The following is a 23,756-nucleotide window of genomic DNA, read 5'->3' on the forward strand; positions in this document are numbered from 1 at the left end:
GAGGGAGAGGTTGTTTAAAGGGCACAAACTTACACTCTAAGAGGAAAAAGGTCTGAGGATCTAATAAAAACATGGTGGCCACAGTTGTCACCACCGTAGTGAATAACTGAACTTTGTTAAGAGAGCAGAACTTAAAAGTTCCTTTCTCCACACCCAAACTCTTTGGGCCATTTTGGGTGAGTCTTTCACTTAATTTTTTCCAGTCTCCATGATCTTGCCCAGTAAAACAAAGGGGTTTGATGATAAGATCTTTAATGTCCCTTCTAGAAGGTTGTTTGTCTGTTTAACATTCTCTGACTCTGTAAATGATTAAAAAATAAAGAGGGCCAGGGAAAAGAAAGGTGGATAAAGGAGCCAGAAGGAAGATGGAACTTATAAAATGCACAGAAAAGCTAATAAGAAAAATGAGGGTGTTTTCTAGCGAAACAACTCTTGTTATTAAAGGCATTAATTAAAGTAACCAAAAATGAGTTCTTTAAACCCAGGATATCCTAGAATGCCAAAATAGCTACCACCCTTCCACCACCACCTCACCTCCCACTAAAATCATAAATGTTTCCTTTGAAATATTCCCATTTCTCCAAGTTGAACATGCCATTATCCAAGAGAAGTGTCCAAGCAGAACTTCTATATTTGGCTGTAGGTTGTACGCTGTGTTTAATATGGCACTTTAAGACCTTCAGCTTAAAAGCACTTGAGGAATACAAAGTGTCATTACGTGAATTACTATCATTATAAGGCTCCAGAGCTGAGATCAGCTATAGTCTAATGTCTAAGGTACTAAGTGGTCCTCTATGACCCAGGCAGGTGATCTCCAAGCATCATGCGCAAGGTCCATTGCTCCTGGACACCTCCAAAGCTCCACACACAATAGGTCTGGGAGAGTCCAGGTGACTTGGGCTTTGACAATCGTGCTGGAACCTCATATTCTCTGCAGCTCTGCTGAATACCCAGGAAAGTGGGACCCTACTCCTTCCTAAGACTGTTCTTCATAGAATTCAAATCGAAAAGAGACTGTACAAAGACCAAAACTCAATCGTGTCTATCCTGGAGAAATTTAGATCCTAAATACCAAGTAAGTGAGCACTGAACCAACTTCAAGGCAGAAGTTCTCAAACTTTGTGCACATACAACCACCTATAAAGTTTATAAAAATGCAGGTTTCTCAGCCGTCAAGATTCTGATTCTGTAGGTCTGGTGTGCATCCAAGGAATCTACAGTATTAACAACTTCCAAGACTAGTGCGGGTGGTCTACTGACCACATTCTTCAAAAGCACGCTTTGGGGTTCCAGGAAAGCCATCAAATAAAACAACAAAATTCTGATTCGATACATTCGACAAATATCTAGAGGTCTCAAAGATGACAACACAAAGTGAGACATATGAATTACTTTTCAACACAGTTTCAATGAAACAGCAATTTAAGGGGCTAAGATTTGAACTACTCATTCTAAAGTCTTGAATAAAAAGAAGCTGGATTGAGAAACTCTTCCAAAAATGTGATATCAAGAAATCCACATGTAAATGAACAGAAGAAAGCAGAAGGAAAGCCTTTGGGGTAGCAAAGGTGATTGTTACACACTTTGTAGTTTCAAGACCACCAACTGGCAGCTCAGGGAACAGGTATGACAAACAATGGACCAATTTAATGCCCATTAAAAGAAAAACTATGAGAAAAAAAAAAGCCATTTGTGAATAAGCCTCTGTAAAGAGGAGCATCCAAGAAACAGGATCCAAAATCCTAATGTGTCTTTACATTCTTAAATGCTAAAGTCATGGGGGAGAAAAAAACAACTCCCAGTGAAATGTTATGAGGTGTTAATGTTTCAAAGTGTTACCCACTAAGAATAACACACAAAACTGCTCAAGTGATTCCTGGAAGCTTTTATTACAAAGACAAGCAGGGGTAGAAGAGACATAGCTGAATGAAGCAAGAATGGCTTTGAGGAACAACAGAACCATCTACACGCCCCACCCCTCTACTAAATTACAGACCGAACTGTCGGCAGAGACAGTCGTATATAAACTTTATGTTCAACTCCTGGTGTAGCCACCAGCCAAATCGACTGGATCTGTAATTAGGGCTCACTAACTAGTAGCTGGTGATTGTCCTCTAAGACTCAGCTCAAATCACACCTCTTCTGTGAAGCCTTCCCTTCCTTACCACCCTAGCAAGAGAAATCTGATTACTAGTGATTACAATACTGGTTTTCGGTATTTTTTCTGTTGGTGTATTAACATGACTGCGGACGGATGGGCAGCCTCATTCATCCTGGGTTCTCTCCCATTGCTGGTTCTCTCCAACTGCTGTCCTGCCCCTGTTCCTGCCTCCCCGACCCCTCACCCCAGACACCTTCTCCCTGAAGCAGATAAAGCCTCTCGGCTCCTCCCAACCACACAGCTCCTGCAATTTCCCTGCCTCTCGTCCGAAACAAAAAGGCCCAGACTAGACATGGGGAAGAGGGGAGATCCCCTAAAGCCAAGGGGGCTCTTTCCTGGGCAGAGAGAAATCAAAGCTGGTATCAAGGTCAATGGTTGGAGGTGAGAAGCTGCCCAGTGCACAGTGGGTTTTCCGAAAGCGCCACTCGGAAGCGTTTAAAATATGACAAGAAAGTTCCAAAGCCCTATGCCTGGGACTTGGCAGTTCCAGGATACCCGGGCAGAGGGGCTGGGGTCAAAGTCCTAGGGGGTCTGTGGATCTTCATTCTAAATTGTTTAAAGCAAGAGGTTAAACCCTTTCCGGGGGTGGGGTGGGGGCTGCTAAATGTAAGTGTGGGTCTTCTGAGCACACAGAGGAGTGACGCTGTGTGGGGCATGTTAAGCCGAACCGCCTCCGGAAGACAGGCCTCCTCAGAAAGCTGCCGTGTATTCTAGCACAACAGACTCATTTGGATCGCTTCTTCTAAAATCATTCTTTTAAAACAAAAACAGCCCCTGGAAGGATTAGGTTTATCACTTATTTCCAGTGCTGTGTAAACAATCTGGTCCTCACACCATACATCCCCGCCCGCTCTGTGCTGAGGTGTTTAGCACTCAGGAAAAGTGAGGAAAATCTGTGTGTGAAAACCACCGATAACCCAAAACACTCTGATGTGCTGGGACATCAGACCTGAAACTCTCCTCTCCAAGAAAAGATGAACTGAATGTTCCACTTCGGGAAATCCAGAGGTAGATTAAGTAGCAAAGGTTTAAAATTTTAGTTTATTTAGGAAGGGACAACACTGTATTGAAGTATTTTGAACTATCATGCTCTCAATTATAGTTTTTCTCATATTTGTTATATAATTATCAGCCATTAGTTATTAGTTTTAGCTCACTATTTAAGAATTATTGTAGAAAAGTCTCTTTAATGGAAATGTCCGCCACTGCCTCAAAAGCAGCCATTAGGCCTGGAGCATGCAGGCGCAAATAAGGCATCACAGGTCATCTGGAACCCGCCAAAATGCTTCAGACATAGTGTCTAGGAGAAATTTCAAAACCTCATATATGCTTATTCTAGAACCTACCAAGTAAAACCAAAAATCACAGGGACACTTAAATACCCTCAACACTAATCACCAATCATTTAATAATCAATAACTATCTTACAAATCTGATTACAACACCACCTTCTGAGGCATCTATCTTCCTCACAAGAGTCAAATCTCTAGGAGCTGTTCACACCCAGGGCTGTTTCAAAAACTGTAACCGGCAAGGGCATTGAGTTGACAGAGGTTTGCCATCATTCCTATGGTCTTGTTTCCTAAGGATTTTTTCCCTACTAACATGACGAAGAATTTTCTATGGATGACAGCAAAGCTGCAGATGCTGGGAGAGACCTCTACTCAGTTCCCACATTTTACGGATGACAGAACTGGAACCCAGAAAGGTGGCATGACCTGTTGAGGTAAGGTCACACAGCCAGAGTCAGAGACAGAAAATAGGCCCAGAACACAGACCTCCAACTTCTGGCTGCTCGACCTTCTGGGCTCTTGCCCCCTCTCCAAGTGACTTTCCAGCTGCTCAGCACAGGTGATGTCTACGAAGGGTGCTCCCTTAACAGTTGCTAAAACACTAAGAGGTGCTCTTGGTCGGTTTACCTCAGTTCAACTGAGTTATGAGGTCAAACTTATATCAGAGCATTTGTCAAGAGATCTGTGATGTTTAGATGAAAGAGAAGGGAGTGAGTTTGCTCCTTTCTGGTGGCCGTCAGAAAAAAGAAAGGACTGTCCTCCAGCTTGCACCTCCCTGCCACGTGTCCAAGGCACGCTTCTGTTCATTACTATAAGGTCCACAAACGGTGCTCTTTGCCCAAGAGAAGGTGTGTGGCACAGCAGAGGCAATGCTGGACTACCATTTCTTCACCTGCAAAACATAAAACCCTACTTCATAGGGTTTTTGCAAGGATGAAATGAGATCATAAATTTAAAGCACCTAGTGCAGTGTCTAGTTCACAGGAGCTCCTCAAAGAAATTATTTTCCTTCTCCCCTTTTCTGCTGGTAGCATTAGGATTTTAGATAAGCAGCAGCACCTAGATGGCTGATTTGGTTAAACGTCCAACTCTTGATTTTGGCTCTGGGCTGTGAGATCAAGACCCAAGTAGGGCTTTGCGCTGGCCATAGAGCCTGCTTAAGATTCTCTCTTTCCTTCTCCCTCTGCCCCTCCCCTCCTTACTCCCCCTCTTCCTCTCTCTTAAAAAAAAAAAAAGATTTTAGACGAGCAATTTAACTAGTTAACTTCGCCTATATAATGGAAGATAATATATGCTTCTGATGAAAAGACACTATATAAAACAAAATATAATCATTAAGCACCAAGATGAATACCTGAAGGCATTAATTCACTTTATAAAATATGCAAAGGTACCAATTCACTAATAAATATGCTACAGCAAGAGCTTGTCCTAAGGTGCCAATTTGCTGAAGTAAGAGGTACACTAGGGCCAAAGTGCCAAGAACACGGACTAGAGCAGCCAGAGCGGGAAGCTTCGCTCTGTGCAAGAGATGTTTCACACAGGGGGGTGGGGAGGTGTTGTCGGGCAAAGACTGTGAAGAGAGCTACCAGCGAGGAATACGCAGAGCTCAAGGAGGCAGCCAGGGTGCGGGTGTCATGGAAAAGGCAGCGAGAGGACCCCCGGAGGCCTATGCTCCAGCTGCAGATCCGTCAGGAGGGCTGCCAGAGCCGGGCAGGACCTTTAAGATACCCGAGTTGTTGACTTTAACCCCGGAAAGCAGGAATGACAGTAGCAGCCCTACCTAGCTCGCAAAGGTTTAGAGAGGAGCGTGTGCTTCTGAAGTAGGAAACGCGACAGCGGCGTCAGGTTAAATGACTGCTACTAACCAGCACGCAAAGATGGGCGAGAAAAGATGAAAGTTAAGGAAGCCCCAGAAGGTTGATGAGCAGACAGGAGGATGGAAGCTGCCACCCTGACCAGGAGGCACCAAGCAAAGATTCAAGGAAGTCACAGCGAAGGGCTGAGTACTATGTACCCCGTGCTTGGCAGGCCGACGCTAACCCACCATGCCAGGGGACAGGGCAGGTGAGAAACAGCCTCGATGAACACCGAGGTTATTTTCAGCTTAATTTTAACAAAGACAATAAAAACACGGCAGCAATAATGCCGTTACCATTCCTGTGCTCAGAACAGTACAATGGGCCTATTGTTCTCTCAATTCCTATCTTTACTGTAATAAGTGACATATAACAGGGAAATGCTTTGCAATTAATACTCAAGAACCTATACCATGGGGTAATAAGCTTTTGTGGAAAGGCCTCCTGCCTGGTTTAAGTTGGTTGGCCTTCCCTAGGTGACCACAGGCGACTCAGAGACAATCGTGCACTGCCAAGGCACTTGAAAACATAAGGAAGAAAGGAAAGTACGTCATCCTCTCTGTGCTCACTCTGCTCGGGTTCTCCTGGCTCTGGGATGCGGGGCAGGTTTCATAGACCACAAAGGAAAGCTGCCTAGCGCTGCTCCAGATTAACAAGCCAGAACCGAGTGACAGCTCAGGCGCTGTTTGCTCTGCACTTATACTTTGTCGAAAGAAGGCTTTGGGTAGGTGAACTTCTTTTGGGTGAACCAAGCCTGGCCCATCCACCATGGCTGGATCACGGCTGGCTCTCTGCCATCCCCAGCAAGGCCTCTGGAGAGAAAGAAAAAGGGTTGGGTTCTATCCCTCAGAAGGTGGTGGTACACAAGGCAGTCCCTATGGCTTGAAAGACTCCTTCAGTACATCTAGTTTCCTTGGCAACCAAACTGTGTACTGAGTGGTTTCCATGGCAAAAACATGTCCCAGAGTCTAAATAATCAACATACACATCCCGTTTGAAATGCAACCTATTCGTGGGGGGCTGCCCACACTTGAAAAACTTAGTAAGCTCAGAGAACAGCCTTGAAAACCTGACTGGAGCCAAAGCAGGTGTCTGTGCAGCCAGATTCCAAGGGCACTCTTATCAGGGAAGGGCCGGGGTGGGAAGAGCCAGACCTAAGGCGTGCCAACTTGAGCCACGGGACACCTTCTGCAGTCAACTATACTCCAATGGGACCCTGATCCGAAACCAAGAGGCCAGACAACTACAGAATAAGAGTAAAGTACTTCTGGGATTCCTAGAAATCTCTTCTAAGAAGAGCAGTAAGATTCTCACATAAAAACATAGTAAGATGTTCGGTTTATCATCTGGCACTCAAAGGGAAAAAGGCAATGATTTTCTTTCTCAACTGGGGTAACAGCAGCTCCTTAGGGGGCATATGGAAATGTAAAGGGACATGTTTAGTGGTCCCCATCGGTGTGGGGTCATTCAGGCAACAGGTCAGGACCAAGGATGCTGAGTGTCCTATACTGCACAGGAAAGCAACACCCAACAAAACGAGTCTAACATCCACGTTTGAAAACAGGACGCATCACCTAAAGGATTTCCTCATGGGAAAATGACTAGTTTGTAATGCACTGCCACTTGTCCCTTCTCCCTTAAAAACAAAAGACAGAAAGGGAGAGGTAAACAAAATCTAAGATTCGTAAAGTTCTTAATCTGTTTAATGAGGGTGTTCTAGCACAAAGATGTGAACTTCTAAGCAAATGAACACTTTTCAATGAATACTTTTCAATAAATGAACACTTTTCAATGATTTGTTAAAATGAAAAAGAAAGCAGCTTTCATTTCTAAGAAAGGACAGTGCTCCAAAAAAACAGGTGGGCACGCAGAGGCTCCACGCTGGCTCAGCTCTGTAGGGTAAATCTGCCTGGGGCTACAGTAATGTTTGAGTGTGGAACCCCTGGCCCAAAGTTGGGGGTTTATAGAGGCCCTCTTTTCACTCTGCAGCTCACTGAGACTTCCTAGTTGTCTTGCAAATGAGCAGTTAGTGACAATGTGAAGGACAGTCAGTAAGCACAAAATCTCTCCTTTCAGATCTCCAGAAAGGATGCAAATGTTTAGCTGTGGGATGAGCAGACCCTCCAGATGCTACTATATTCTGCTGTAGGTCCAATTTGGGGTCCAAGGCAATCTGCTAAAATGAAAAGGCTTCCTTAGTCCTTGGAATCTCTCGGGGCAGGGCAGGGGTGGGATGGGGGAGGTCTTGAACACTGTTAAAAATGAATTTAAAAGCCTATACTGGCTTTTCTTAACATTCTTAACTTTTTCTTAACATTCCTCCAAACGCTGGGAATTTAATCAATATAGGAATTCTTAAGATTAGGTTCTAAGCCAGGATCAGAATGGCTTCACTAGGTGGTTGAAGAATTTCCAAGCCTTTAGTTCTTATCAAAAGTCCAGTTCAGTCTTAAGGTCTCAGAGGCTCAGCAAAAACCAGAGTCACTCAATAGGTCCAGCCACTCAACAGTCTACAGTGGCCCACTGATGAGATATTTGTTCATATTTTATTAGTCACCCATGCTTCCTTGTCTGTGAAGTGTCTGTTCCTGTTTTTTGCCCATTTTTCTATAAGTTTTTTTTTTGCCATTTTCTTATTAAGTTCCTTATTCTGGATATGAATCCTGTATCGGTTATTTTAGGTTTATAATTTGTATGTTTAAATGTTATAAAATGAAGAAATGGCAATTTGGATCTTTAATCAGGGAGATAAATGATTGAATATAGAAAAGATTGAAAATATGCACATGGGAAAATTATAAAATACGATTACAGTAGGAAGTAGACAAAAATACTAGTCAAAAGGAACTTCAGCAAGTGGCTGACTTCAAAGGACACCAACAAGAAAGTGAAACGACAACCCAAGGAATAGGAGAAAATATTTGTAAACCATACATCCAATAAAGGTATAGGATCCAGAATACATAAAGAACTCGTATAATTCAATAATAAAAAGAAAAATAACCCAATTAAAAATGGAGAAAAGAATGTTCTTCCCAAGGGATCTGAAAACATTTATCTACACAAAAACTTGTAACACAAATGTTTGTGGCAGCATTGTTTATAATAGAAAAAAAGGTGAAAATAATCCAAATGCCCATTAACTGATAGATGGATAAGTAAAATGTGTCTATACAATGGAGTGTTATTAATCAGTAAAAAGGGATGAAGTTCTGGTACATGATAAACACAGACGGACCTTGAAGACATGATGCTAAGTGAAGGAAGTCAGTCACAAAAGACTACATATTATATGACTCCTTTTACATGAAATGTCCAGAACAGGCAAATCCACCAAGACAGAAAGTAGATTAGTGGTTGCTGGGAGCGAGGGGAAAGTGAGTAACTGCTAATGAGAATGGAGTTTCTTTTAGGGTGATGAAAATGTTCTAAAATCGTGGTGATGGTTGCACAGCTCTGTAAAGATACTCAAACACGCTCAACTGTCTAAATAGATGAACGATATGGTGTACAAATTATACCTCAATAAAGCTGCTATTTAAAAAAATAGCAAGGCAAAGTATAGGAAAAGAATGACAAAACAAGGCAACCGAGCCAAGACAGAGTAGAGGAAAAGAATGACAGAAGGCCTGAAACCCAGGGAGACAATACCAGGCTTCATACACAGCTCACTTCTTGCGGGCCTTAGGGGGGTAAGTATTAAAAAGTGAGGAGAAAACACAACTTTTAAGACGTGATGAAAGTCAGGAAGAGAATGTAGTGTAGGAAGCCAAAATTCCAGCAAAAGAAAGGCTGAACTAAATTAATGGAAAACCACAAGGGTCCAGATGAAAACAGCCAGGGCTGAGAGAAAACAAAAGCAGGACTTAAAGATATGAGCACATGCAGGGCATACTGTTGGCTCCTTCTCTCTGCCCTCCCAAGTCCTTTGTTTCAGTTCTGTGTCCAGCACTCCAGGCCACATGGCACTGGAATGAGAGTGACCCCCAAAATATTTAGTGAGTCTAAGAATCCCCCAGTACTTGTAAAAGCACGGGCTCCCACACCCACTCCCAGACCTTAGATTCCCAGTGTGGGTGGGCTCAGGAATCTAATTTTAACCAACTCCCAAGCTCCCATGGACGCAGGTGGTATTCTGTGGACCATGCTGGGAAGCACAGCACTTGCTGCCCTCGGCCAGACATCTGTGGCCTCTACTGAAGCCTTAGGTGGCAGGTAAGAGCAAAGGCTGAGGAAAATGACAGATCAGAGTCGAACGCTGTTGCTGCCACATCCTTGCCGTTGGCCTTTGACAGTTACTTAACCATTCTGTGCCTCAAAAGTCACACGTGAGGCACCTGGGTGGCTCAGTCAGTTAGGCAAGTGCCTTCGGTTGAGGTCATGGTCCTGGAGTCCTGGATGGAGTCCCGCATCGGGCTCCCAGCTCGGCAGGGAGTCTGCTTCTCCCTCTGACCCTCCCCCTTCTCAAGCTCTCTCTCACTCTCAAATAAATAAAATCTTTAAAAAATTAAAAAAAAAAAAAAAGAAAGAAAGAAAGCCACATGTGCAATTGCGAGCCAGCAATTCCGACTGCGCAGATGGAATGAAATAATGTTTGTTGTGTGTCCGGCATGGTGTCTGTCACGGCCAGTGCTCCGAGGCTGCTGGATTGCTCTTGTCTGTGACTCTTGTCCTCGGCCAGCTTACCCACTGCAGCAGCCAGCGGCAATCTCACTGGCTGGTATCTCAAGGAGAAACTTCAGAGAAAGGATTCTTAAGTGAGGGCTAGTGGATCCCTCAAGGATCTGGGCTTGTACATTAGGAAGTCTGTGGATCTCTGAAGAATACACAGAATCATCCGGAGTAGGAGGGGCAAGGGTGGTCACAGCTGTTGTGGGGTTCGCAAGTTTGGAGTAGGGTTGTGACCCCAAAACAGTCAAGAGCCACTCCCTAATAGAAATCTAGTTCATTTCTGTCTCTCATTTCAGCTGTCCTTACGGTTTCCCCCACTAGCTTACCCTAAATGAATTCGGGGGTTGACGTTACCCTCAGGTCCTAGTGCCCAGCACCTGGAGTGGGATTCTCAAAAACTGAGCCTGTGTGGCTCAGTGGGTTAAAGCCTCTGCCTTCGGCTCAGGTCATGATCCCAGGGTCCTGGGATCGAGCCCCGCATCAGGCCCTCTGCTCAGTAGGGAGCCTGCTTCTCTCTCTCTCTCTCTCTCTGCCTGCCCCTCTGCCTACTTGTGATCTCTATCAAATAAATACTATATAAAAAAAAAAACAATAAACAAAAAAAGCTGGGGTCTATGAAAATTTCGGGAGGAGAAGGAAGACGGTGACAATGTTGATGACAATGACAGCAGTGACAAGAGTACCTTACCATGTATCAGGGGCTAATGAGGTGCCAGGCACTATACTGAGCACTTTACACATGAACCCTTCTCTCATTCAATCCTGACAAGAACTCTGGGAGGATCACAGATGAAGAAACTATTAGACAGGTTAAGTAACTGACACTGGGTCATGTACCAGAGACTGGCAGTCAGGCTTAATCTCAAATCTGTCTTACTGCAAAACAGTGCTCTGAGCCAGTGCCTTCGTAGGCCACTAAATACTTCATCTTGGTAGGGGGGCCCAGTGGCAAGATCAAGGGTATTGCAGCTGTGGAGAACAGAGGTGAAGATTCTGCTTCTGGCTTCCTTACATTTATCTCTCAAACATTGGGAATTTGAGCAAAAGGTAGAACTGGGCTTTGGGCCCTACTAATCTTTGAGATATATATATTAGTCCTTTGGAACTAAAATGGTGAGGGACCCTTCCAATAAGGCTATAAAAATCAGCCCAAAAGTATAAGCATGCCAAACTGCTCTGACCCCCAAAATGTGCGAGGAAACTGAGAACTGACTGGGACATACTCATCTGTGGAATGGAAAGCAGGGAAGAAAAAAAAAATCAAAGACACAACTAGAGAAGCATACCTTAAATATGGTACCAGGCCGAGAGCTATGGTCCTCCTTCCTGAGAGTAAAGGAGGCCAGGAGGTAGACAGTGACTTCGAGAGACCCTAAAAGTAAGTTGGCAGTATAGCACACATGACACGGGTAAATACTAGAGGCTTTGAGTTTAGGGGTAAGACAGGAATTGGGTAATGACTGAAGAGTACCAAGGATCCATTATTTCAATTCCTAATTGTTCTTCATGACCTTGGCATGACAAATTTATATAAACTAAAGGAAAACAGTGTGATGGTATGAAGGAAAGATATTTGTAAAGCTTAGCACAGGTACAGATGGATTCCTGAAGGTTCCTGAAGGGCAATGATAGTAGATTGGTAGTTTTCAAATGCGACTGATTTTGCCTCCCTTGCCACCTTTTGCCCAAGGGACACTACTGACATTGTTGACTGTGGTGACTGGGGGGCTGGTGGGTGCTACTGACATCTGGTCTGCAGAGATGAGGGATGCTGCTAAGCACCTATGAACAGGAAAGAACCTACAGAAAAGAACCATCCAGTCCAGAATGTCAACAGGGCCAAAGTTGAGAGACCCTGTAGTCGATGACAGGGATCCCAGCGTAGTACTTCAGATAACTACGAAACGTTCAGAAGCCCCACTAAGAATCACATTTATTATATGCAGAACACAAGTTCCACTGCAAAGTACGTAAGTCATCAAAGAGCCAGTAAACTTCCTCCAGTTAGACTGGTTTTGGTTTTTTAAGAATTTTAATTTCATAATTAAAATACCTAGAATCACACACACAAAAAAAATCAAAACATGTCCAGCAGGCTAAAGTTCCCTTTACTCCTTATCCTAAGTCCTGTTCGAGTCAAACTACCTCCATGCACATGGGCTGCCATGACTTGCTGGGGATGTGACTCAGGCAAGCTTCTGGCCCTCTCTGAATTTCAGCCTCTTCGTCTATAAAATAGGGACAACAGTAGTAACCAACTACGATTATAGGGTTGTTGCGAGGACTGAGTGAGTTAATGGGTAGAGTGTACTTAAAACCTGTGACCTAAGTGCTCATCAAGTACTAGCTATTGCTAGCGTCCAGTCTATACACACCCCCCTCCACATACACACTCCCTTGCAGAAAATACATATGATGGTTTTGAAGTCTAGCTTTCCTTTTTAACCTAAAAATGTATAATTCTGCTCATCTTTTTCTTCAACTCATAAACCTGCCCATATGAGTACACAGAAATCTACCTACTTCTTCCTCTCTTCCTTCTATGCCGAAATATTTCAAGTCACGTCTCTACTGAGGACAAGTTCAGCTGTTTCTACCACTTGGACCCCTAATGTTAAATTTGTCTTGGTCCAGCGACCAAGACCAAATAGGCCCAGGTTTATCTGTGTTTTTAAAAAAGAGTATGCAAAAAGTAAATGAAGAGTGAATAACCATAACAGAGTGGAAATAAAAAAGATCAGTCACCAAAACAAATAATATCCACAAACAAATATTTTGAAGGGTTTCCTTAGTGTAGAAATAGAAAATTCTAGAATTTTAGAATAATTACATGCTCCATAATCTGCTCTTTTCCAAACAATCATATATAGCATTACAGTTAATGAAAACTTCAAAGCTTTCAGAATAATTTTCTTTGGCTTTAACACAATTGGATTGGTCATGTTAAATTCCAACAAAGTTAGGAAAAAAGTACTAGGTCAGAGGAGGAAACAAAAACATGGAAGTGTTATCACCATTTGGTCATAAACTCCTCTTCTCAAAGAAACATGGCTATAAAAATCTGTTCCAGGATGAAAAACTTGGCACAAAACAATCCAATCTTACATCATCTTTTTTAAAGGTTGGGGTGGAGTAGGGAGGGGAGGGATTAAAAAGTAGGAGGAGAAAGTTCTTCCTATGTAGGAAAAAAAGAAAAAAAGGCTGTCAGTAAAGTAAGTTTTCCACTGATGCATAACTTCTTCAAATTAATGGTTTGGTTTAGCTGAAATCTGGCAAGGTAGCAGATTTTAGTCTTTTTTAAGAATGGCCTCTGTTTTGGTGAAGCTGTCTATAAAAGATAATGTTCTCAGACAGGATGTTCATTCCCTGTTATGGTCCTATTTACAATATTATGTTAACTCATCATTTGTTTTGTTTTAAACTAAAGGCTTCTCCATTCATTAAAGTCATTAGTGAAAGACAGCGTGTCTGAATTTTAATAAGTACAGAAAAACTCCAATATAATTATGAGCCTTATATTATGGGAATCAAAATCAGACATACCAGGATCAAATTATATGCTCTTTAATAAAACTTCACATAGTAAAATCTGACAACATCATTGGTATTAGACCTTTCCTCCAACAACAGTATAAGGGGTTCTACTTTATGTATGAATTTTATACATTAAGAGCCTTAGTCATTACCTACTTACACCAAACACCTGTAATCAAGAACCACGCCATTATTTTCTGCACTAAATAATTACCCTTTGAAACTGTGTTGTGGGCATAACAAAATATGTACTTTTTTTTTAAAAAAGATTTTATTTATTTATTTGGCAGACAGAGATCACAAGTAGGCACACAGACAGGCAGAGGGAGAGGGGGGAAGCAGGCCCCCTGCTGAGCAGAGAGCCCGATGCGGGACTCGATCCCAGGACCCCGAGACCATGACCCGAGCCGAAGGCAGAGGCCCAATCCACTGAGCCACCCAGGTGCCCCAAAATATGTACTTTTTTAAAGAAGAAAATGAGGCAAGATGACTTTTTAAAAAATAATCCAACTGTCATACCCCTGATCCACATCCACACACTGCTCTGAAAATGAAGATGTTAGATGAATGTAACAGACTAATTCAGAGATCACTGTGTAGCTACAAACATATTGGTCTGAGAAGATAGTAGAACATCTGAGAGCTAGGAGCCCTGGAAGAATGGCTGTGAACCTCAAGAGCTTCATGCAGGTCAAGGCCAACCACAAGAGGAGAGCTCCAAAGTCTTGGCTTTAATACCCTAGAGCCCTGCTCCTTCTGGAGTTCCTCTGTCCTCACCATGAGCTAAACTAAGAAACCCAGGTGTTTGTGTTGGGCAGAGAGGAGTGAGAATGGCAGGGCTCTTGGTGGATCTGTCACTCTACTGCGAGACACAACAATAAGGTTAAAAACTGCTTCTGAACATAGTAATTATGTTAGCTATTTTGAGAGCAAGAAATAAATTAAAATGTGCTTTTACTTAAACAAATAACACACAACAGAATTAATGGAAAAATGGTCATTGATTAAACATCCCGTATTACTAATGTTCCCAATCTCCTGGCTTCAGGACACTATGCGGCCTTACGCTGGTATCAAAGGTTTACTAATTTACTAGCTACCAAGCCCTTGAAGACCAAATAAAAGTCCTATGTGTAATATATCACACATATAAAAATAGATTCATGAATGTGTGTATACATATACACATACACACACCTACAGCACACACAAGCATATACATGTATCTATTTCTCAAATATGTACACATACACTGAAGTGATTAATAAAACACACGTTCATTTAAAAGGCATTCAATTCATCATTTATTCACATGAAATACTAAAAAGTATTACTTTTTATCTGTGCAGATCTATGGAATTTAAGGCACAGTTCTCTGAGTTTTGACAAATGCGCAGAGCTGTATATCCACCACCACAATCATGATACAGAATGAACAATTCCATCATCCTAAAACAACCCTAAAAAATATCCTTGCGCCATCCGGTTCTAGTCAAGCCCTCTTTCTGTCCTTTCATCCTCATGGAAAAGGTGTTTTGGGTTTGTTTTTTGTTATTGTTGTTGTTGTTGTTTGTTTTGTTTTGAGAGAGAGCATGGGGGCATGGGGTAGGGGAGCAGAGGGAGAGGGAAATCCCAAGCAGGCTCCATGCCCAGTGCAGAGCCCATCAGAGGGACCAGAGCCAAAACCAAGACTTAGAAGCTCAACAGACTGAGCTATCCGGGTGCCCCCTCATGGAAAAGATCTTGACTAAAAACTGGTCCTCACACTTGAAAGGGATGGGAATAACTGCCACAGAGTACTGAAGACCATCTTTTTCATAATCTTATGCCCCCTTTTTTATACATTAGTCTCTACTTTAGTAGACCAAACCCTTAGTCCCAGGGTTTGACAGAAAGGATTAAAGGGGAAGGAAACTGAAATAACAGGATAGGAAGAAATAAGACTTGGAGGAATTCAGACTTTAAGACAGTATGAAGGAAAAAATAGTAGAACTTGATGAAAGACGATAATAGGTAGTATTAAAATAAATATATATGCCTGGGAGATACAGGAAGAAAACCTTCAGTGGGATAAAGCTGGTAAGTGATCATTTGTGAATAAAAGTAATGAACTTTTCTCTTTTTTTAAAGAATGATGAGATCTGATTTGATTAGAAAGCCCACTCTGCCTGCAGTGTGACAACTAGCTAGGAGAGGAGAAGGAGTGAGCACGAAAGACTGGTTAGAAGAGTATTTCAATAGTCTAGCTACGAGACAACAGTAGCTCAGATAAGTTATCCCAAAGGGGGAGGGTTACTAAAAACCACAAGAAGTAAAAAGAACAGGAAAATGCAGTGGAATATTGTGGAATATCATTCAAAGAACATCTACAATCACAGTCAATACTTCTAAAAATCTAGAACAATCAAGACACAACGCAGCATATCTCACAGTATGGCCTGCAGTCCTCCTGCTACGAAACACCTAACTTTGCTGGATAAAAACTGTTAAACAACGATAAGTATACTCCCAAAAAAGAACTGAGGAGACTCCCCAAAAGTACCTATCCCTGGTCACCTATGTTTTGGGAGTCTAGGATACAGGGTGTGTAGGCCGCTGTGAGTGTGCTGAGCACAGAGCCTTCTCAGACAGGACGCCAACACAGTTTGCTCCCCTGTCTTGAAAAGAGCCATTAAGGGTGTTTCAGCAAGGGAGTGACATGCACGGAGCTCTGCTTTCAAAGGATTAATGTGACCAACAGTGAAATACGCAGGTTTGAAACGGGGCTGGGGAAAGGGTGAGCAGATGAACATGAGATACCACAGAGGCAAAATCAGCCAGCAGTTGGGCAAATACTGGCAACCATGGTGAGGGGAAGGTCAAAAATAGGGTGCCTAGGTGTCATGGCCATGGGCACGAGGCTAGTCACACCATTAATAAAGATAAAGAACACAGGGGAAGTGTAGATTTTGGAGGGGGGAAATGGGTAGTGGTGGACCATAATTTACTCTTAAAATATTAAATCTCAAGCCTCGGTGATTATTCTTGCATGAGAGGGTATAGAAGACATTGAAAATGCAGAACTGAAATCTAGAACAAGGATCCTTAAGTAAGGCTTGTGGATTAGCTTCAGGGGCAGGTGTGTTACTCTCAAAACTGTATTTAAACTTTCTGTGTCATTTTTCTGTTCATTTTTCTGGGCTAAGTCCATGAACGCTCATCAGATTTTCAAAGAGGTCTGAGTCAATCTGCTACTCCTTTAAAACAGTATGTCAACTTTGGATACTTTTAACCTTTGGTGTTCTGCAACTTCAGATGATGTGTCTGGGTGTCAATTTCTTTTAATTTAGCCTGTTGGAGGCTCACTGTATTTCCTGTACTTGAGGATTGGTATCTTCCATCAGTTCTGGAACATTCTAAGCCATTTTCTCTTCCACTTTCTAATTTCTCTGCTCCTTCCTACAACACAGCCTCATGTTCTTGTTAACTACCACTGTACATCTCAGACCTTCCATTGAGGAATATTTTCCTACTTGTGAATAAATACAAATGAACACTACATAAAACAGTAGAGTTTTGCTATTGAAATATAGTGCAAAATTGAAAATCATAAACTTCTCATCTTCATTGCAGAAAAAAAACGCTGCACAAAATCCTTGAGATGTTCAGCAGAGAGGCGCTATGCTGATTTTTTAAACGAAGACACGTTATATCTTAGAGCTCATCATCATGCTATAGACTGGAGAACAGCGCTTAGGAGAAGCAAGGCACAGAACTGCCCACAGACACAAAATAAATCTGAGATAGAGCTTCGGGGGCAAACAAGTTTAAGAAACAAGTACCCGTGGGGCGCCTGGGTGGCTCAGTGGTTAAAGCCTCTGCCTTCGGCTCAGGTCATGATCCCAGAGTCCTGGGATCGAGTCCCACATCGGGCTCTCTGCTCAGCAGGGAGCCTGCCTCCTCCTCTTCTCTCTCTCTGCCTGCCTCTCTGCCTACTTGTGATCTGTCTGTCAAATAAAAAAAAAAAAAAGAAAGAAAGAAACAAGTACCCGTGCGATCTGAATTATCACAGACTTATTGTATACATCTTCTTGCGAAATGTATATTTTTCTGCCTAAAAAGAAAGCTAGATAAAAACATTGATACATCACCAACTCAGGCAGCTGGGGAGGTAGGAGTTCTACACCAGAATGTTTCCAAAAATATGCTATTTGGAGGCTGATTGATTTTCTCCCCCAACTAAATTCCGTTCTGGTTCTTTTTGGTAATGTTTCAAAGTGCAGGCTGAGCTCTTGATCTTTTGGGAGGCACAGGCAAGAGAAAAGGCCAAACTCACTAATGAAAACTTGCTGAACTTACTTTTCAGAATTCCATTCGAAGTCACGAAGAACCCTTCTGGCCCTGCTCCCAGACTAGTAAAACGAACATCTCAAATCCCTGGAGGCTAAGATAGCTCTTTCCACTAAAACCAAATACACATCTCCTGACAGCTGTTGTCTCAGCATACTCGGGACTATATATTTATCAAAGGGGGAAAAAAAAAAACCTCTAGGAGCACAATATTTATTATAGGATTATCTCAGTGACTCAAGTAAACATGAGTAAGGCAAAATTAAACCATGTTTACTATGATGTTCTATTACTTAAATCCTGACACAAAATCACCCCAAGAGATCTAGGGTCTTATTTCTTAAGACAATTGACGTAGGTTAAAAAAAAAAAAAATAGGAAGGCAAAGAATTATCTTTTCTTTAAAATCTGTTTAGTTACACAATTTTTCTAATTACTCTAAAAAAAAATCTTTCGATCATCTAAAACAAAAATTTTCCATCCTATTCATATGTTGAATTCAGCACAAAATTTAAATAAAAATAACAAAATACTGAATTTGCTCTTGTTTTAAAAACTTACTTTATCTGATATATCTGAATTTTATATCCATAATTTCATTAAACCTCACCCATAATTCTAAGTAGTATTATTTTCATTTTTAGCTCCTCCCAACCCTTTCTCTAGGCCCTTTAGGTAAGTTTCAGTTTAGCCCAGCCTTTTTGGATTACAGGCTATCCAAATGTTGCAAGTGACCATGTCTGTGGCCAGGCACACTGTGGGGCAAAGACAGGGAAAAGAGGGCTGGAAAGGTCACAACAGGAGGAGATAAGAGGTCACATAAGATCAAAAGCATATTTATCACATTCCAGATACAGCTGATGAGCCACTCCCAGGAAATAAAGCTCCACCTCTAGGAAACATGACCAGGGGTCTATAAGGGAAATAAGCCTGCTGGCTGGGCCTCAAGACACATGTACTTTGGAGACCACTAGCCTCTGTAGCACAGGGATCCAACAGGTCCCCAGCCTACTGATCCCTCAGCAAATCCAGACAGTGGGAACCAAATCTGAGCTCAGGCAGAACACGGGCTGTGGCTCACCAGCACTCCACTGATTGAAACAGAGGAGCACCTTAAGGAGTGCACGGTCCATGGAAAGAGTATAACACCAGAGGTATGAACACAGGTGGGAAAAGCATAGTCTTGCTGGGCAGGCAGGTGGTGGTGGTCAGGAAAAGTTCCACAGGGGAGGAGGAGAACTGAGAAGATCTATGAGCACAGACAAAACTTTGAAAGATTCTACAGGAAAGGGAAATAAAATTCAACATTCTCATAGGAGAAGCAGCCTAAGCAAAGGTATGAAAGTAAAAAAAAAAAAAACAAAAAACAAAAAAAAACAAGGTGTGTTCACAGGAAATCCCAGAAAAACAGCTTGGCTAAACAAAAGGATACACACAGAACCCAGATCAGGGTAGAAAGGTCAGCTGGGATGACAACAGAAGTAGTCTTGGATGTCACAGAGAGATGTATACTTAATTCTGTTGGTGATGGGGGCATTAATGGTGCTGAGCAGGGAATGAATATTATATGACCCAAACTTCCTGCAGGAAGACAGTGACAGCTCCGGGCTGGATAAACTAACATAGGAAGGAAAGGTAAAAGGCCATCAGGAGACATAGCAACCGAAGGACTAAACTAGGAAATGACAGTAGGAATGACCAGAAGGACAGATATAATGGAGAGAGGATTTCTAGTACAAAACGGGGGTTGGCTAACACCATTTGGAGGCAGCACCTGGACACCTAAGAAACTGAGAGTGTCCTGAATAGAAATGGGGCTGTAAGGAAGAAACCCTGGCTTCCTGGAGGAATGAGGAGTTTGGCTGCAGACATGTCCAATCTCCGCTGTCGAGTGAACACACGGACAGACATGTCTATCAAGCGGCTAGAAAAGCTGGGAGGAAAGTTGAGATTAGAAATGGGGATGGGGGGGCATCCACAAAGAGGTAGGGCTCTGGGGATGAAATCACGGGAAACATAACTTAGCATAATGTAATGGGTTGAAAAAGGAAGAAGAGTCAGTAGAGGGGACCCGGAAGGGTCTAAGAGCTCCAGGTTATAGAAGAAACGAGATGTATTCTAGAACATGTTAGGATTGTTGTGAGGATCAGATGGGATTGTTGAGTGAAAGCAGTTTAAACGTCTGAAAGTACTGAGCAAATATATACTTAGGATTTTCACAGTCGTGCAGGTTTAATCTCTAGGAAAGCCACACTGTGCTGGAAGAGCCAGGCTTCCCAAAGTCTTCCACAAGGTCCCCGCTCTACCGAGCCAAATGGAAACGGGATCTTGTCCTGCCCTGAACTCTCACAGTACTTACGAAGTCAAATTTTGGTGTTTGGACAACTCAAGACACACTACCTGGGCATCGTCCCGTGCCGAAGCTGCAGGGGGCGCTTTTCTCTATGACCCCCTTGTAGGAGGTGAACTGGAGGTGAGGACTGACCCACCTTTGCAGAGGATGCTGTGAGTGGGGCTCAGAAAGGCTAAGTGTCTTGAGCCAAGACTGTGAAGTAGTCAAGCGGAGGAACCGGGGTCCCCTGGTGCCAAGTCTTATAGTGCCTTTTCTACTAACACACGAGTTGGGACTTGCCCTACCTGTTCTGATTCCCTTTACTATCAAGCAAACTAGAAAGGGCATGGTCAAATCTCATTTATCTTGATTTCCTCTGAAGCACCCAGCCAAGGGCCTGCCACTTGATCAATTCTTGTGCTTTTGTTGCTGAAAGTACTTGTGGGCACGAGGGCCTCCCTAGTTGTGAGCGTCTGTGGGCTGCTCAGCTTTGAGGACGTATTTCTAAGGCGGACTGTAACTTAACAACAAAAAGTTCTAAAAACAAATTCTGTACTTGTGAAAGATGCCACCTGGTCTGCCTCAGGGGCTGAAATCCTCTTTTTATGCACCGAGTGGGAACAGCACAGGGAGTGACAAGCTGGCTTTCTTCAAACCACTCCCACCAACAGGCTCAAGCCAAGAAATGGGCCCACACCTTTCGGGAAAGAGAACTGCCCGTTTCACCTCTGGTGTCACTGCTAGAACTGCCAACAGTCTGAGAAGGAGGGAAAGGTAGAGCAGGTTTGGTGCCGGCTCTAATGATGTAACCTAACCTCACATGGCCAGCTTGACTGCCAGGGGAAAAAAGAGGCAACTGGTTTAGAAACTAGGTTTTTTTTCCTTCTCTTAAGAGTCAACCAAAGTCTGTTTTGCACAACTGACTACTAGCTGTTCTGTTTTGTTTAATGAACTGTACTTAGTGTCCCATTTACCTGACTGGTTTGGGTTCCTTGGAAAACAATGTATAGAGAGCCCGAAATAAGCGTATTTCATAAACGTCCCATGTGCGAAAAGAATGCACAGTTCTTGGAAGCTTTCCTTTGCAAGCCACACATGTGCACAGTGGGAGACCAGGAAAAAACATACATCCAAACACCACAGAGGCACACAGTCAGGCTCCAGTATCGCCAGAAACACCAGAAACTCTTCCAGGATCCTGGGCAAAGAGACAGACTTCTGAAGCGGGGATTACATTTTAGAGCTCCGTTCATTATAATACACTTGGGAGTTTTCAATCCCATGTCTCTGACAGATGTTCCCTTTTGTGGGGATTGTCTATTTTGAGGACATTTGGTAACCATGTCCCTAGAAACACTCAGGGTACAATAAATGGATCCTTCTTCCCACATGTGAAGACAAGACCCAAAGTAGCCTTTTCCCATTTCTGAGACTAGTTAGTGTAAGCATAATATTCCTGCCCACTGCATGGACAAGTTGGGGCAGAGGGACATAGCCAGACTGAAATGAGGTATTTCCCAGGCTCAAAACACCTTTCCGTGCCCACGGAGAACAGACAGAGAGAATGCATCTTTTCTTGCCAGTTTTCACCTAATGTGGATCAGGCCATTGATGCACATTACCAGTGACCCACACTAATCAGGCCTGGACCCCTGCCTGTCAAATGTACTGCATGGGGCTTGGAACTTCCTAGAAAGAGCCATAGCAAAAGCCAAAAGAGTACAAGCCTCAGCTTAGCACAAGCGTCTGGCCATGGCTTTGGGCGTGGCCACATGGGATGCTTTCCCCATGACAACTGAGAGCACTCTCCAAGTCTGAGTCAATAATCAATGCTTGGATGGCTCAGAGTTGACAGGATAGTATGAAACACAGAAAACGAGTGAGACCTTAACACAGTATCAAAGACCAGTACCAATTCGCCTCATTCGGTTCTTAAAATCTATCCCATGACCTTGGCCTTACTGAAACGACATTATCTCCGTTGTACACACTGAACTCTGCATGAGTTAACCAAAGATATTAATAACTTTAGTAACTATGTAAGCCTTAGAAAGTTACATACAATTTGACCACTTGCCATTTTAACCTCTTCTTCTGAAGCCTCATTTTTAAAACTCTACTCAAGGATATAAGAACTTTTGGCAGTTTTCACTGGTACTACAAAGGCAGTTCTACTAAGCGAATCTCTATCAACCAGGAAAAACATTAAGACTCTCAGTGCAGCATTTTCCAGTTTTCTTGTAAGAATTCGTATTGACCCAGAATACTGCCAACCAGGCTCCCATTCCCCCTGTACTACATTTCTGCAAGACATTAACAAAATGAAAAGACTTGTTCCTGCCCTCGAGTAGTCTGCGATTTCGTAAAAGATGGGAAAACAAATATGCATCGCTAACTAAATCTGTGATGAGCAGATTCTAACTGATACAAATTCAGTATTGAAAGAGTTCACAGGATGGCCAGAGAAGGCAGCTCAATGGTGCTCAGGAGAAATGGTAGAGACAGGATTTAGAAAGGTCTGTTTCAACAGGAAAAGGGCATTAGTGAAGTCATTGCACACGGAGGTGATAGCTTTAGCAAAGGCACATGGACAAGGGCACACGTTCAAGTGATGGAGTCTGGCTGAATGACAAGCTAGTGGAGGGAAGAGCATTAGAAACTGATCTGGAAAAGTAAGATGTGTAACATAAAAAAAATTTCGTAACATAAAAAAAGAGGGAGGACATGTAGGAAAGCTAGATTTTACAGGAAATAACTTTTCAAATATAACCTTCACTGATAATTTGTCACATCACATCTCAGATTTTTAGAGGGAGAAATATTTTATTAGCAAGTTTATTTGCAAACTAGGTACAGTAACTTCCAAGTAAAATAACGTAGGTGCTGGGAAAATCATTTTTCCAAGTTGGCAAATTCCTGTCTGCAGCTTAACTAATTACCTACATCTTGCGATGGTTTCATTGAGATCCCTCTTTCCTCATCATCAACATACCTTCCTGATTTATCACGTATGTACAGAGTGACTACTTAGAACTAGTATCTGCTCACCTATTTACCCATCCTTGCCTTTTCTGCCCCAGTCTGTCCTAACCACTCGCTCCCTCACGCATTCTTCTCCTATGAACCCCATCAATAATGACAACACGTACAGCTCTCACTTGCCATAGTGTCAGGCACCACAATTAATGCCTTAAGAACAGTGTTTAATAAAATCCTCAAAATACCACTATAAAATAGGTAATACTAGCCCTATTTTGAAGCAAGTTCAAAGATGTTAAATATTTTACCAACTGGTAAGCGGCAGGACCCTGGGCTAGGCCCTCTTGGCAGGACTGAGAGACCTGGCCTATTTACCTCATATTGCCTCCAACATTCTTTGACGTCTTTGCCAATATGGGTTAGTATTTTCAATTAAAAATGAAAACATTCAGTGAATGCCTGCCACTGTAAAACCCATCCCAGGTGCTCTCAGAGGTATACAAATAAATAAGAGAATGCCTATAGATTATTGGCGCCCCTAGTCACCCATATGGGACAATGAATATCTATGTCTTCTTCCAGTGTGGAAGACGGTATGT

The 23,756-nt window shown here is 42.7% G+C and overlaps 1 protein-coding gene across 4 annotated transcripts in view; it reads right to left on the bottom strand.

Annotated features, from left to right (window-relative positions):
- BABAM2 (BRISC and BRCA1 A complex member 2) overlaps positions 1-23,756 on the bottom strand; it is a 401,243-nt gene that overhangs the window by 153,219 nt on the left and 224,268 nt on the right. The gene's annotated exons all lie outside the window — the stretch shown is intronic.

Source organism: Lontra canadensis, unplaced genomic scaffold (assembly GCF_010015895.1).
Source record: "Lontra canadensis isolate GAN:19392208 unplaced genomic scaffold, GSC_riverotter_1.0 scaffold170, whole genome shotgun sequence".
NCBI lineage: Eukaryota > Metazoa > Chordata > Mammalia > Carnivora > Mustelidae > Lontra > Lontra canadensis.